We start from the raw sequence: 14,298 nt of genomic DNA on the forward strand, positions 1-14,298 counted from the left end.
TGGATGGAGAAAGGCGTTCAATGGAGAGACAGAACAAGGTAGAGCTCCACCTATATTGACGGGTGATCAAATTTTTGAAAAGGTGAAAGATTTGGATACTCAGTTTGGCAAGCCTTTTGCCCACACACTTGTCAAAAGTGGGTGGAAGAAGAGGTCAGTTTTTTTTTAATTGCCGTATTGGAAGTCCTTGTATGTGAGACATTTTCTTGATGTTATGCATATTGAAAAAAATGTATTTGAAAGTGTTATTGGCACGTTACTCAATATACAAGGAAAGTCTAAGGATGGCCTTAAGGCAAGAAAGGACTTGATAGCGATGGGAATAAGAACTGAATTAGGACCCTTGAAGAAAGGAAAACGAACATATCTACCTCCTGCTGCTTATACTCTATCTAGAAAGGAGAAAAAAACATTGTGTAAGTTTCTAAGTGAAGTTAAAGTTCCAGAAGGGTACTCTTCAGATATTAGAAGACTTGTGTCTATGAAAGACCTCAAGTTAAAGAGTTTAAAGACCCATGATTGCCATGTTATAATGGAACATTTTCTCCCAATAGGTATACGTTCTATTCTTCCAAAAAAAGTAAGAAGCTCTATAACTAAGTTGTGTTCTTTCTTCAAGTCAATTTGCAGTAAGGTGATCAATCCTGCGATCTTACCAATGTTGCAAAAAGAAATCGTTATTATTTTGTGTGAGCTTGAAATGTTTTTTCCTCCATCATTTTTTGACATAATGGTACATCTAGTTGTTCATCTTGTGAAAGAGACACAATTGTGTGGACCAGCTTATATGAGATGGATGTACCCTGTTGAACGTTATATGAAAATATTAAAAGGGTACGTGAAGAACCGAAGTCGACCAGAAGGTTGTATGGTTGAAAGATACATTGTTGAAGAAGCGATTGAGTTTTGTACTGAATATTTGTCTAATGTTCAGTCAATCGGACTCCCCAAGTCTCAGCTTGTCGAAAAGAAAGAAGGAAAAAATCTAATTGGAAATAAAATCGTGGCAGTATCAAGGGTCGAACGGGATCAAGTGCATTTGTATGTTCTGCACAATGAGAATGAGGTTGAGTCGTATGTTGAAATTCACAAGGATGTTCTCCGAGGTTTAAATCCCAATAGAAATGAAAATTGGATAGTACGAGAGCACAATCGATGTTTTATACCTTGGTTTAAGGATCATATTTATTCAAAGTATTATTCAGATCCCGCTTCAATAACAGAAAGGTTGAGATGCTTAGCATATGGTCCAAGTTTCCATGTTTTTTCTTATAGCGCATACGCGATTAATGGATACACATTTTATACCAAAGAACAAGATGATAAAAGTACTATGCAGAATAGTGGTGTCACCGTGGTAGCTGAAGCAATGCACATATCAAGTGTGAAGGACTTAAACCCCAAATTTGCAAATCTGTCGTATTTTGGTGTTATCGAGCGCATTTGGGTGTTTGATTATGAGAAGTTTCAGATTCCTATATTTGGTTGCAAGTGGGTTGAAAATAATAACGGCATTCGAATGGATAAGTCAGGATTTTTGCAAGTGGATCTTAATAGGGTGGGATACAAAGATGAGTCTTTTATTCTAGCCTCTCAAGCTAGACAAGTGTTCTATGTCAATGATCCGAAAAGTACGAAATGGTCTATAGTTCTTTTTTCCAACAAAGTAATTGATGAAAACACTGGAGATCAAGGTGATATTGATGTTGAGATTGAATCGTTTACCAGAAATGATCAAGATGAGAATATTATATCAAATGATTCATATATTAGAAATGATCATAATGAGGGTATTTGGATCAATCCAACCGTCCGTGTTGTTAAGAGACATGTAGAACATATTCCAACCAAGAAAAGAAAGAGAACTTAGTGAAAAAGGTACAGGTCAAATGATTTTAATTGTTTTCTTTATTACAGGTAAAATGACTTTTATGATTTTAATTGTTTTTACATTTGTCATCTGATTTTAATTGTTTTCTTTATTACAGGTAAAATGGCTATTATGAAGTCAATCATTCGTGCAAGAGACAAGGGTGTAAAATTTGAAGTACATTGGAGTGCTGAAGACCAACTAATTTTTTTTCATCAGGCTTGTTGTGAGAGAATTCTTTACCTTGAATTAATTTTTAATGATAGCAAATTGTGTGATCATCATCCAAATGTTGGTTGTGCATTGCATTACATGATACATGTGTGTTTATTATGTTTTTCATCCCACTATATTGTTGCATAACTGTACATATAAACCTACATTGATATTTCCCTTTAAATATCAATTAAAATGCATTTTATGTCAGTAAGCATCGATACATAAAGCCTCTGCATCGATACATACAGCATGAAATAAATCACAAAACCTTTCTGTTCAGTATGCATCGATGCATACGAGCCATGCATCAATACATGGAAGACAAAATACTCTATGCATCGATACACACGATCCCTGCATCGATACATGACAAATTGAAACAGCCTGTGTATCAATACATACGCACCAGGCATCGATACATACTAGTGTAATAAGCACTTGCATCGATACACACGACTTTTGCATCGATACATGAATAATAAATTTCACCAAAATTTACATTACTTACAGTATGCATCGATGCACACTATCATGTATCAATACATAAAGCTGTTTTGTGGTATAACAGCAACTGTTTTTGCAGCATATAAAAGACAGGTTACAACAGCAGTGCAAAATACGAATTCATTGAGGGAAAACAATTGAACACAGATCAAAAAGCAGTGTTGGAGCAATTGTTTTGAGAGCACATAGAAACCTGAAAGAGACTTCATCTTCTTCATCTTCTCAATCACTTTTCTTCAAGAACATTTACACATAACAATTCTTGTTCTTTGGATTAAAGAAGCATCGAGATAACGTTCAGTGGTACGATCAAGGATCTAGCTGTGGTTTGCAGTGGAACGATCGAGGATCTAGCTGAGTCGAAGATTGAAGGGGGTTTCTAGGAAAAACCTACTGGTTTGTCCTTCAAGAACTGGAGTGTTCTTGAGGGTTTGGGAGTCACATTTGCAGAACACATTCAGCCGCAGCGTTGCGTTTGGAGATCGGGGGATTTCGCAAGCAGGTCGTGGAACCGGTGAATTGTTTGCAACTTTGTGCAGGAAAATCTTGATCGTGCTCAGATCAAGTGAAGGTTTATACAAGAAGAGGTTCTTAGAGTTTAGAATTCTGTCTTTGTATCAAAACCTTGTATCAACGGATTCGGCAATAATTGATAATCAAAGTTCTCAATTTCATTTGAAATTGAGAGGGAGACGTACCCACACACGAGGACGACGTGGGGAACTTCCTTACCAAATCTCTGCGTATCGTATTCTTACCTTACTCCTCTTTACGTTTTTCAAACTGTTTTCACAATATCAGTTAGTGTGTGGTGATTGCTTCTTGTTCAAGACAGCAGTGGCAAGAAAACTTTAATCAAACTCCATTGCTGTTCATTAACGATCACACACACACCAACTGTTTGATAAAACGGTTAGCTAGATTTTATTCATTGGAAATAGAATTTAAGGATAAGCGCATTCAATTTGTTAGAATTCTGGTGTGAATTGCTTCTGTCATTCTCATTAAAATCCAGCAATTATACTTGTGTGTCCAGCTTTCTAGTAGCGGTTCAGAATAGACGGAAGTCGATTCGGGACTGATTTTTCCGCCATTTTTGAAAACTCTGATAAAACGTTAAATCCGTTAATTTTAAAGAGGTGATCTATTCACCCCCCCTCTCGATCACTAGCCACACCGTCTAACAAGTGGTATCAGAGCCTGGTTCGCTGGTGCTCTGTGGCTGCCTGTAACAGTATGGATTCTGAACCAAAGGGGGCGTATAATAGAGCGCCTATTTTCAACGGTGAAAATTATGGCTACTGGAAAGACTGCATGCGAGTTCATATAAATTCTGTGGATAGGTTAGTATGGGCTGCCATTGAAAACGGTCTGTTTCAAATCACTATGACAAATGCGGCTGGCACCATAGTACCTAAACCAGAAGATGATTGGAATGAGAAATATGAGAAAAAGTGGTCGTGTGATTGGAAAGCTCGAAACATGTTAATTTCAGCACTTGGTGTTGATGAGTATTATCGAGTATCCCATTGCACGACAGCTAAAGAAATGTGGGACGCTTTAGAAGTTGCCCACGAGGGTACTACTGAAGTAAAACAGTCCCGCATTAACACACTCAATCAAGAGTTTGAGCTCTTTCGCATGAAACAAGGAGAATCCATCTCCGACATGCAAAAGAGATTCACCCATCTAACTAACCGATTGAATGCTCTTGGAAAACCTATTTCCAATGAAATTGCTACTAATAAAATTCTCAGGTGTCTTAGCAGGGAGTGGCAACCTAAAGTTACAGCAATCAAGGAAGCCAACGATCTTACAAGACTTACGATTACAACACTGTTTGGAAAGCTGGAAGAACATCAGCAAGCTTTGGAAAGTCTTGAAAAATATGAGAATAAAAGTAAGAAGGAAAAGGAGAAGAAAAGAGACAAAGAGGGAGAGAAGAAGCCAATAACTCTTGTGGCCTCTAGCTCTAAGTCCTCACGAAAAGAGCAAAGCGACAATGATTCAAGTAGTGACAAAGACTCGGATGATGAGGAAATGGGACTGTTTGTAAGGAGATATAATAGATTCATTCGAAAGAATGGAGTCAAGCATTCCGACAAAAATCTCATGAAGTTTCGAAGACAATCCATAAATTCGAAACAAGAAGAAAACAAGAAGAGTAGAGGAAGAGGATCATGTTTTAATTGTGGTAAATCCGGACACTATAAAACGGACTGCCCTATGAAGTATAAGGACCAAAGAAAAGATTCACCAAAAGGGTACAGCAAACAAAGAAGAGCGTATATTGCATGGGAAAGTGATAGTGATTCATCAAGCACACAAAGCTCAAGTGATGGTGATGAAGCTGCAAATCTGTGCCTTATGGCTCACACTAAAAATCTGTCCTACCACAAGAAGAAAAACTATGACAAAAAGGTAAAACAAGCCTATTACAATAATTTCTCCTCTATGTCTTTTTCGGAATTAAAAATAGCTTTTGAAAAACTGCATAACGAAGCTGTAGATGCTTTTAAACGACTAGCTTCCGACAAACATATCTTCTCTTTTTTGGAAGGAAAAGTAAACAAAGCTGAAATTGATTTAGAAGCATTAAAAACTAGTATTGCAGAAAATTCAAAAACTATTGACATTGACGGATGTAGTAGAGTTAGGTATTGTGACGCTTGTTATGTTTGGCAAAAAGAGGTAAACACTCTTAAGGTCAAATTAGAGAAAGCGCTACAACCTAAAATTACTTATGCCGTTGACCCCAAGTTGTTTAAGAAGTCATTGAATCCTCCATATGCAAAATACTCTTTTATTCTAAAGGATTCAATGAACAAGAAACAACAAACACATCATCATGGTTTATGTCATTATTGTTGTCGTGCTGGCCATACCATTGAGAAATGCAAATTTAGGAGATTTTTAGTCCCTAAAGGTATTTATCAATGGAAGCCAAAAGGCAACCATGTTAACACTTACCCTCTTGGACCCAATGAAAATTGGGGACCAACTTCTCTCTTTTGATGTTGTAGGATGAGTCCCTTGCCTCCGTAGATAGAAGGTGGTTTCTTGACAGCGGCTGCTCAAGGCACATGACCGGTGACATATCGCTTTTTATAGACTTCAAGGCGAAGAAAAAGGGATATGTTACTTATGGAGACAACAACAAAGGAGCTATACTCGACAAAGGTAGTGTAGGTAATCCCTCCACCACTACTATTTCAAATGTCCATTTAGTTGAGGGACTTAAACACAATTTGTTAAGCATAAGTCAACTATGCGACATGGGCTATAAAGTTTCGTTTACAAAAACTTGCTGCATAATTGAACATGTTGAACAAAACATTGTGTTTAAGGGTGTAAGAGTAAACAATATCTATATGCTTGACTTGTTTGATGTACCGTTAACAAATACTAAATGTCTAGTCACCTTGAATGATGATTCTTGGCTTTGGCATAGACGTTTAGCTCATGTTAACTTCGATTTGCTAAACAAGGTTGTATCTAAGGATCTAGTAGTCGGTCTACCAAAAATAAAATTTTCAAAAGACCACCTATGTGACGCGTGCCAAATGGGAAAGCAAACAAGGGTGTCTTTTAAATCTAAAAATGTAATTTCAACTTCACGACCCCTTGAGCTTCTCCATATGGACCTCTTTGGACCTTCTAGGACAAAGAGCCTAGGTGGAAATTACTATGGCTTTGTAATAGTTGATGACTACTCTAGATTCACTTGGACTATATTCCTTCATAGCAAAGATGAAACTTTTTCTGCTTTTAAAAATTTTGCAAATCTGTCCCAAAACAAAATGAATTCCAAAATAGTTACAATTCGTAGCGATCATGGTGGTGAGTTTCAAAATTATCACTTTGAGAAGTTTTGTGACAAGTATGGCATTGAGCATAACTTTTCAGCCCCTCGCACTCCACAACAAAATGGCGTTGTGGAGCGTAAAAATCGTGTTTTAGAGGAGTTGGCAAGAACAATGCTTAATGAGGGTGGATTACCAAAATACTTTTGGGCTGATGCTGTTAGCACAGCCTGTTATGTTCTAAACAGAATCTTAATTCGCCCTATTTTGAACAAAACTCCTTATGAACTTTTGAAAGGAAGAAAACCAAACTTGTCACATCTTCACGTATTCGGTTGTAAATGTTTTGTTTTGAATAACGGTAAGGAAAACATTGGGAAGTTTGATGCAAAAGCGGATGAAGGTATTTTTCTTGGTTACTCAATGTCAAGTAAAGCATATAGAGTGTATAATAAGCGTTTACTTACTGTTGAAGAGTCGGTTCATGTTTCTTTTGATGAGTCTTATCCAAAAAATGTCGGAAAAGGTATTTCTTTTGATGACGCAGGTGTATCTACAGAAGACATACTCAAGGAAGCTGTTGAGGAAACTGATCAGTCCAAAACAGCTGCCCATGAGAAGGAGGAAGATACAAGTCATGAAGAAATTGAGGAAGAAAAGACAGCTGAAGTGAATGATCTTCCAACAGCTTGGAGATCCTCAAAAGACCATCCCATCGACAACATTTTGGGAGACATTTCAAAGGGAGTAATGACCCGGTCTAAGATAAGTAACTTTTGTTCTCACTTCGCGTTTGTTTCACAAGTAGAACCTAAAAATGCCAAAGAGGCCTTGATTGATGAATTTTGGCTAATGGCCATGCAAGAAGAGCTTAATCAATTTAAAAGAAATGACGTTTGGGAACTTGTCCCTCGTCCGCGAGATCATCATATCATAGGCACTAAGTGGGTTTTTAGAAACAAGCTTGATGAAAACGGAGTGATTACTAGGAACAAGGCACGCTTAGTAGCACAAGGATATAACCAAGAGGAGGGCATAGACTATGAGGAAACTTATGCTCCAGTTGCTCGCCTCGAAGCTATACGTCTTTTGCTTGCCTATGCGTGTTCTAAGGATTTTAAGCTTTACCAAATGGACGTAAAGAGTGCCTTTCTTAATGGTGTCATAAATGAAGAAGTATATGTTTCACAACCTCCCGGTTTTGAAAATGCTGAAAATCCAGATCATGTTTACAAATTAAAAAGAGCTTTGTATGGTCTTAAACAAGCCCCTCGGGTTTGGTATGAAAGGCTTAGCAAATTCCTAATTGATCATGGATATTCAAGAGGTAAAGTGGACAATACTCTCTTTATTAAACACAAAGGGAAGCACATTCTTTTAGTTCAAGTTTATGTCGACGATATCATATTTGGTTCAACTAACATACACTTGGTCGAAGAATTTTCTAAGGTTATGCAGGGAGAATTTGAGATGAGTCTAATGGGGGAGCTGAACTACTTCCTAGGACTGCAAATAAAGCAACTTGATGAGGGTACAGCAGTATGTCAAACAAAATACTGCAGAGAACTACTCAAGCGCTTTGGAATGAATGACTCAAAATCGATTGACACCCCAATGCCTACCAACGGAAATCTAGACAAGGATGAACATGGTAAGTGTGTAGATGTCAAAAGGTTCAGAGGTATGATTGGATCTCTCTTGTATCTTTCTGCTTCTAGGCCTGACATCATGTTTAGTGTTTGTATGTGTGCACGCTATCAATCAAATCCTAAGGAATCGCACCTTAAAGCGGTAAAGCGCATATTTAGATACCTTCACGGAACACCTAAATATGGGCTTTGGTATTCCAAAGGAAGTGATTGTAGCTTAGTAGGGTACTCCGATTCTGATTTTGCTGGCTGCAAATCAGATAGGAAAAGCACAAGTGGCACATGTCACCTGTTTTCAAACTCCTTGATAAGTTGGCATAGCAAAAAGCAAGTTTCTGTGGCTTTGTCAACTGCAGAGGCAGAATACGTTGCAGCCGGTAGTTGTTGCGCTCAGATTTTATGGCTGAAGCAGCAACTACAAGACTTCAACATTCAACTCAAACGTATTCCTATCAAATGTGACAACACTAGTGCCATAAACCTTACTAAAAACCCTGTTTTACACTCACGCACTAAACACATAGAGATTAGACATCATTTCCTTCGTGATCATGTTGAAAAAGAAGACGTTGTCTTTGAGCACGTTGATTCCAAAAATCAGCTCGCTGATATTTTCACTAAACCATTGGCAACGGAACCTTTCTTCAACATTCGTCGCGAATTGGGAATCTTAGATCTTTCTCAATTGATGTCATAAGCATGTTATCTCTTAATTATATTATGCCTCACCATGGTTAATAAGAGCTGTTTTAGATGTCCATTATCCATCACACGAGTTCTCCAACAGAGGTAATATCAATCCTTTCTACAATTTTCTTATTGCTAAGTGATTGTGTATGTTACATCAAATGTTCTTACTCTAGTTGATACAAAATTTGATTGCATATACTCCTGTCCAAATTGTGTGCACACTAAAATTTGACTTCTGAATCTCTGTTGAGCATAATCATCATGACAGTGCATAATGCATATTCATACTGCATTAAAATTCATTAAAAACTGGTTCAGCATCAGTATGCATCGACACAAACGAAGCCCGCATCGATCCATATATTCAAAAAATTCAATTTTTTTAAAAACTGCTTCAGGATGTATCGATGCATCCATCGCATGTATCGATACACAGGGCAATTGTAAACACTTGGCATCGACGCATCCATCGCATGTATCGATACACATGACATTTTTGAATACTAGGCATCGACGCATGACTATCTGCATCGATACATACTGATGCTATCTGCATTAAATGCATTTCTTTCTCTCTCATGCATCGACACATCAGCCAATCATATCACTTCCTATCTCATTACTTCATCTCATCTGCCCTCAAAACCCCAAAACCAGTGGCTAACCCTAATCCTTCTCATCTTCACTCTCTCTCACAAACGTGGTAAAACCCTAAATCTCAAATCACCATGCCTCCACGCACTATTCCAGCCAGAGCCAAAGGAAAAGGAAAGGGAAAGGAAGCAGCCGGTACTTCTCAGCAACCACCAGATGTTCCTTCAAATGCCTTAGACATTCTTCATCCTGCCGTTGTTGCTGAATTCGAGGAATCCTTCAAGGCCAGGTTGGTAATGAAACCTCATATCTTTGATAAAACAGATGCTGTTCATATGCACTTAAATGAAGTAGTTGAACTCTTACATGCACAAAGACTTGGGTCCTTTCTATCTACAAAAGATGACTATCATGAGGATTTCATCCGGGCCTTTTGTGCTGGTTTACAAACTGGTAGAGGCTATATGTTCCGGTGTTCTATCGGAGTCAGAACATATACCTTTGAAGCCTCTGATTGGGAAACGGTATTTCAAATGCCGCCTCCGTCAATGGTTTTCAAGTGCTGGCATGACCTGCATTTTGATCCTGAATTTGACCTGAAGGACTTTACAACTTCTATTCTAAAGATTGATAGACCGTTGAGTGAAGACGAACACGTCACGTCAGGTATGATCAAGCAAACTCCGCGTATTCTTCACTGGATTATCACACACATTCTGCGTCCAACAAACAGTGGACACTCTCGGTTGGACAGGCCCAGCATACATCTTCTCTACATTCTGCAAAACAAGGTTCTCCTAAATTGGGCGAACTACTTTGTTAAACGTCTATTTTTTGTGCGAGACAGCTCCAAGAATGTGGCTCTAGGTTATGCATCTCAAATAATGAAAATTCTTAAGTATTGGAAAGTTGCAATACCTATTGTTCCTCTCCTATCTCCATCGGCAGCTCAAGAGTTTGACTCTGCCACTCTATCGCATATGGGATATAGGTGGAACAAAGACCGCAAATGCTTCTATTTCTTCGAAAGAAAATCCAAAACCAGAATTTACAACTTTGACGTGCCTTCGGAACGCATCCATGTTGCTGAAGAACAGCCTGATGAAGAAATGCAGGATGCGCCTGAAACAGATGTGCCTCAAGCTGAGGCCAATACTGGTTGGGGTGAGTGGGTGCCACGAAGGTGGTCTCCCACAAACTACGTACCTGAACCTACAGCCCCTCCATTCTCCGGTGGTACTTCAGCCTCAACACCGAATGCGAACATCACTCATATGCTTCAACAGATGGAAATTGTCAACAAAGAACGCCATGAAGAAGCACGGTACTGGCATGTTCAACAATCTGAATGGCACAACGAGCATCGGGACTGGCATGATGAGCATACACGGATGTATCACAATCAACACGCTTGGCACCAAGACTTGGTTAAATGGCATCAGGTTTTCTACAACGAAATGTCCGGCTTTATGGATGACTGCCGTGAAAATCCTGGGATTATGGACAGCTTTAGAAGCATTGAAGTTCAGAACGGATTTCGGCAATACTCCTTCATGGGCCAAAATCCAGACACAATGCCTCCTCCTCCGCCTCCGCCAAGCTACCGAGATCCTGACAGACATGATGAAGAGTCCTGTGGTGGCAACAATCCAAATTAACCCACCATCCTTGCATCTCACTGCATTTCATTTCATACTGCTCAAGTTTCATTTTGCTGCACAATATATGGTTTAGCTTATGTAACTCTTAAACTCGTCCGTACCATTAAAATGCTTTTCAATTTCTGTTTATCTCTTTTGTTATTGCCTTTATTCGTCATTCTTTGTGAATGATTCTTTACCTTGACGCTTCATTCTTTGTGATTGATAGCCGGTTATCCATTTTTGCCATGTCTTGCTTCACTATGCTACCTTGATAAATTTGTCTCTTCCTCTTTTTGATGTTGACAAAGGGGGAGAAAATGCAGATATGCACAAACTCAGGGGGAGTATCACACATCTTGCCAAGAATTTGCCATCATCAAAAAGGGGGAGTTTGTGAGAGAATTCTTTACCTTGAATTAATTTTTAATGATAGCAAATTGTGTGATCATCATCCAAATGTTGGTTGTGCATTGCATTACATGATACATGTGTGTTTATTATGTTTTTCATCCCACTATATTGTTGCATAACTGTACATATAAACCTACATTGATATTTCCCTTTAAATATCAATTAAAATGCATTTTATGTCAGTAAGCATCGATACATAAAGCCTCTGCATCGATACATACAGCATGAAATAAATCACAAAACCTTTCTGTTCAGTATGCATCGATGCATACGAGCCATGCATCAATACATGGAAGACAAAATACTCTATGCATCGATACACACGATCCCTGCATCGATACATGACAAATTGAAACAGCCTGTGTATCAATACATACGCACCAGGCATCGATACATACTAGTGTAATAAGCACTTGCATCGATACACACGACTTTTGCATCGATACATGAATAATAAATTTCACCAAAATTTACATTACTTACAGTATGCATCGATGCACACTATCATGTATCAATACATAAAGCTGTTTTGTGGTATAACAGCAACTGTTTTTGCAGCATATAAAAGACAGGTTACAACAGCAGTGCAAAATACGAATTCATTAAGGGAAAACAATTGAACACAGATCAAAAAGCAGTGTTGGAGCAATTGTTTTGAGAGCACATAGAAACCTGAAAGAGACTTCATCTTCTTCATCTTCTCAATCACTTTTCTACAAGAACATTTACACATAACAATTCTTGTTCTTTGGATTAAAGAAGCATCGAGATAACGTTCAGTGGTACGATCAAGGATCTAGCTGTGGTTTGCAGTGGAACGATCGAGGATCTAGCTGAGTCGAAGATTGAAGGGGGTTTCTAGGAAAAACCTACTGGTTTGTCCTTCAAGAACTGGAGTGTTCTTGAGGGTTTGGGAGTCACATTTGCAGAACACATTCAGCCGCAGCGTTGCGTTTGGAGATCGGGGGATTTCGCAAGCAGGTCGTGGAACCGGTGAATTGTTTGCAACTTTGTGCAGGAAAATCTTGATCGTGCTCAGATCAAGTGAAGGTTTATACAAGAAGAGGTTCTTAGAGTTTAGAATTTTGTCTTTGTATCAAAACCTTGTATCAACGGATTCGGCAATAATTGATAATCAAAGTTCTCAATTTCATTTGAAATTGAGAGGGAGACGTACCCACACGCGAGGACGACGTGGGGAACTTCCTTACCAAATCTCTGCGTATCGTATTCTTACCTTACTCCTCTTTACGTTTTTCAAACTGTTTTCACAATATCAGTTAGTGTGTGGTGATTGCTTCTTGTTCAAGACAGCAGTGGCAAGAAAACTTTAATCAAACTCCATTGCTGTTCATTAACGATCACACACACACCAACTGTTTGATAAAACGGTTAGCTAGATTTTATTCATTGGAAATAGAATTTAAGGATAAGCGCATTCAATTTGTTAGAATTCTGGTGTGAATTGCTTCTATCATTCTCATTAAAATCCAGCAATTATACTTGTGTGTCCAGCTTTCTAGTAGCGGTTCAGAATAGACGGAAGTCGATTCGGGACTGATTTTTCCGCCATTTTTGAAAACTCTGATAAAACGTTAAATCCGTTAATTTTAAAGAGGTGATCTATTCACCCCCCCTCTCGATCACTAGCCACACCGTCTAACACTTGTGTCTCAATAGAGGATGGGTATCTACCTAAAGTTACTTTTGTAGTGGTCCAAAAGAGACAACACACCCGTCTCTTTCCTGTCAACCCCAAAGAGACCGATAGAAGTGGAAATATTATGCCAGGTTTTTTCAATATATTTCTCAACGCAGCTGGTATATATTATCATTTGAATTTATCACTTTTTGCTGATTTTGTTGTTCTAAATTGTCAAAGGAACTGTGGTAGACACCAGCATTTGTCACCCTAGGGAATTTGATTTTTACCTTAACAGCCATGCAGGAATTCAGGTAATATTAGCTATGTCATTTAACTTTATGCCATTGTTTACTATTTGTTGCTCAATCGCCTTTTGACAGTTCTGTGTTATTTGCATTTGGACGTGTTCTTTTTGCAGGGGACTAGTCGACCAACGCATTATCATGTGCTGTATGATGAAAATAAATTCACTGCAGACCAGCTACAGAGTTTGACCAATAACTTGTGCTACACGTAATGATATGATTTGCTTTTTTAATCTTAATTAATGTTTTCTAAACTTGTACTGTTTTCATTTAATTTTAGAAGCCTTCTGATACTATTTTTTTCCATTCAGTTATGCGAGGTGTACTCGATCTGTCTCAATAGGTTTGTTACTCGATTCCCTTTGCTTGTTTTTGTTTTAGGCTATACAAAACTTTAGTTTAACAAAAATGTTATCTTGTATGCAGTTCCTCCTGCCTATTATGCACACTTGCTATTATTCACCATGCCTTTTTTGGATATACTACTTATGCTGCCATCTGTTTTTTTGGTTGAGCCTTATTTTGTATGGATGTGCGATAGAACTACTAGACAGCTTTTGGATATACAGAACATGTTTGCCACCATGGGTGGATGGGCGTTATTTTGTTTAGTATTGGTTAGAACTACTAGACAGCTTTTGGATACAGTGGTCACTGGGTGTTGGTTGCTATGGATCTTTCGAGACTAATAGTGTATTATCTCGATTCGTTATCGGGTGATTGGAGTAAATATCCGAGTATGAAGAAGACGGTTGACGCGTAAGTGAAATTCCCCTAAATATTCGTGTGTATTTGTATATTTAATTATGTCTGTCAGATATTTCATCTAATTTGTTACTAAATCATGAATATGTTTTATTCTCTTAATTGTAGTACTTTGAGGAATACAAATCTTACTCAAGAGCTCATTTGGATGAAATGAAGGATGAATTGTGTCAATTCATTATTGATCAAAGAATCATATA

Source organism: Lathyrus oleraceus, chromosome 5, assembly GCF_024323335.1.
Source record: "Lathyrus oleraceus cultivar Zhongwan6 chromosome 5, CAAS_Psat_ZW6_1.0, whole genome shotgun sequence".
NCBI lineage: Eukaryota > Viridiplantae > Streptophyta > Magnoliopsida > Fabales > Fabaceae > Lathyrus > Lathyrus oleraceus.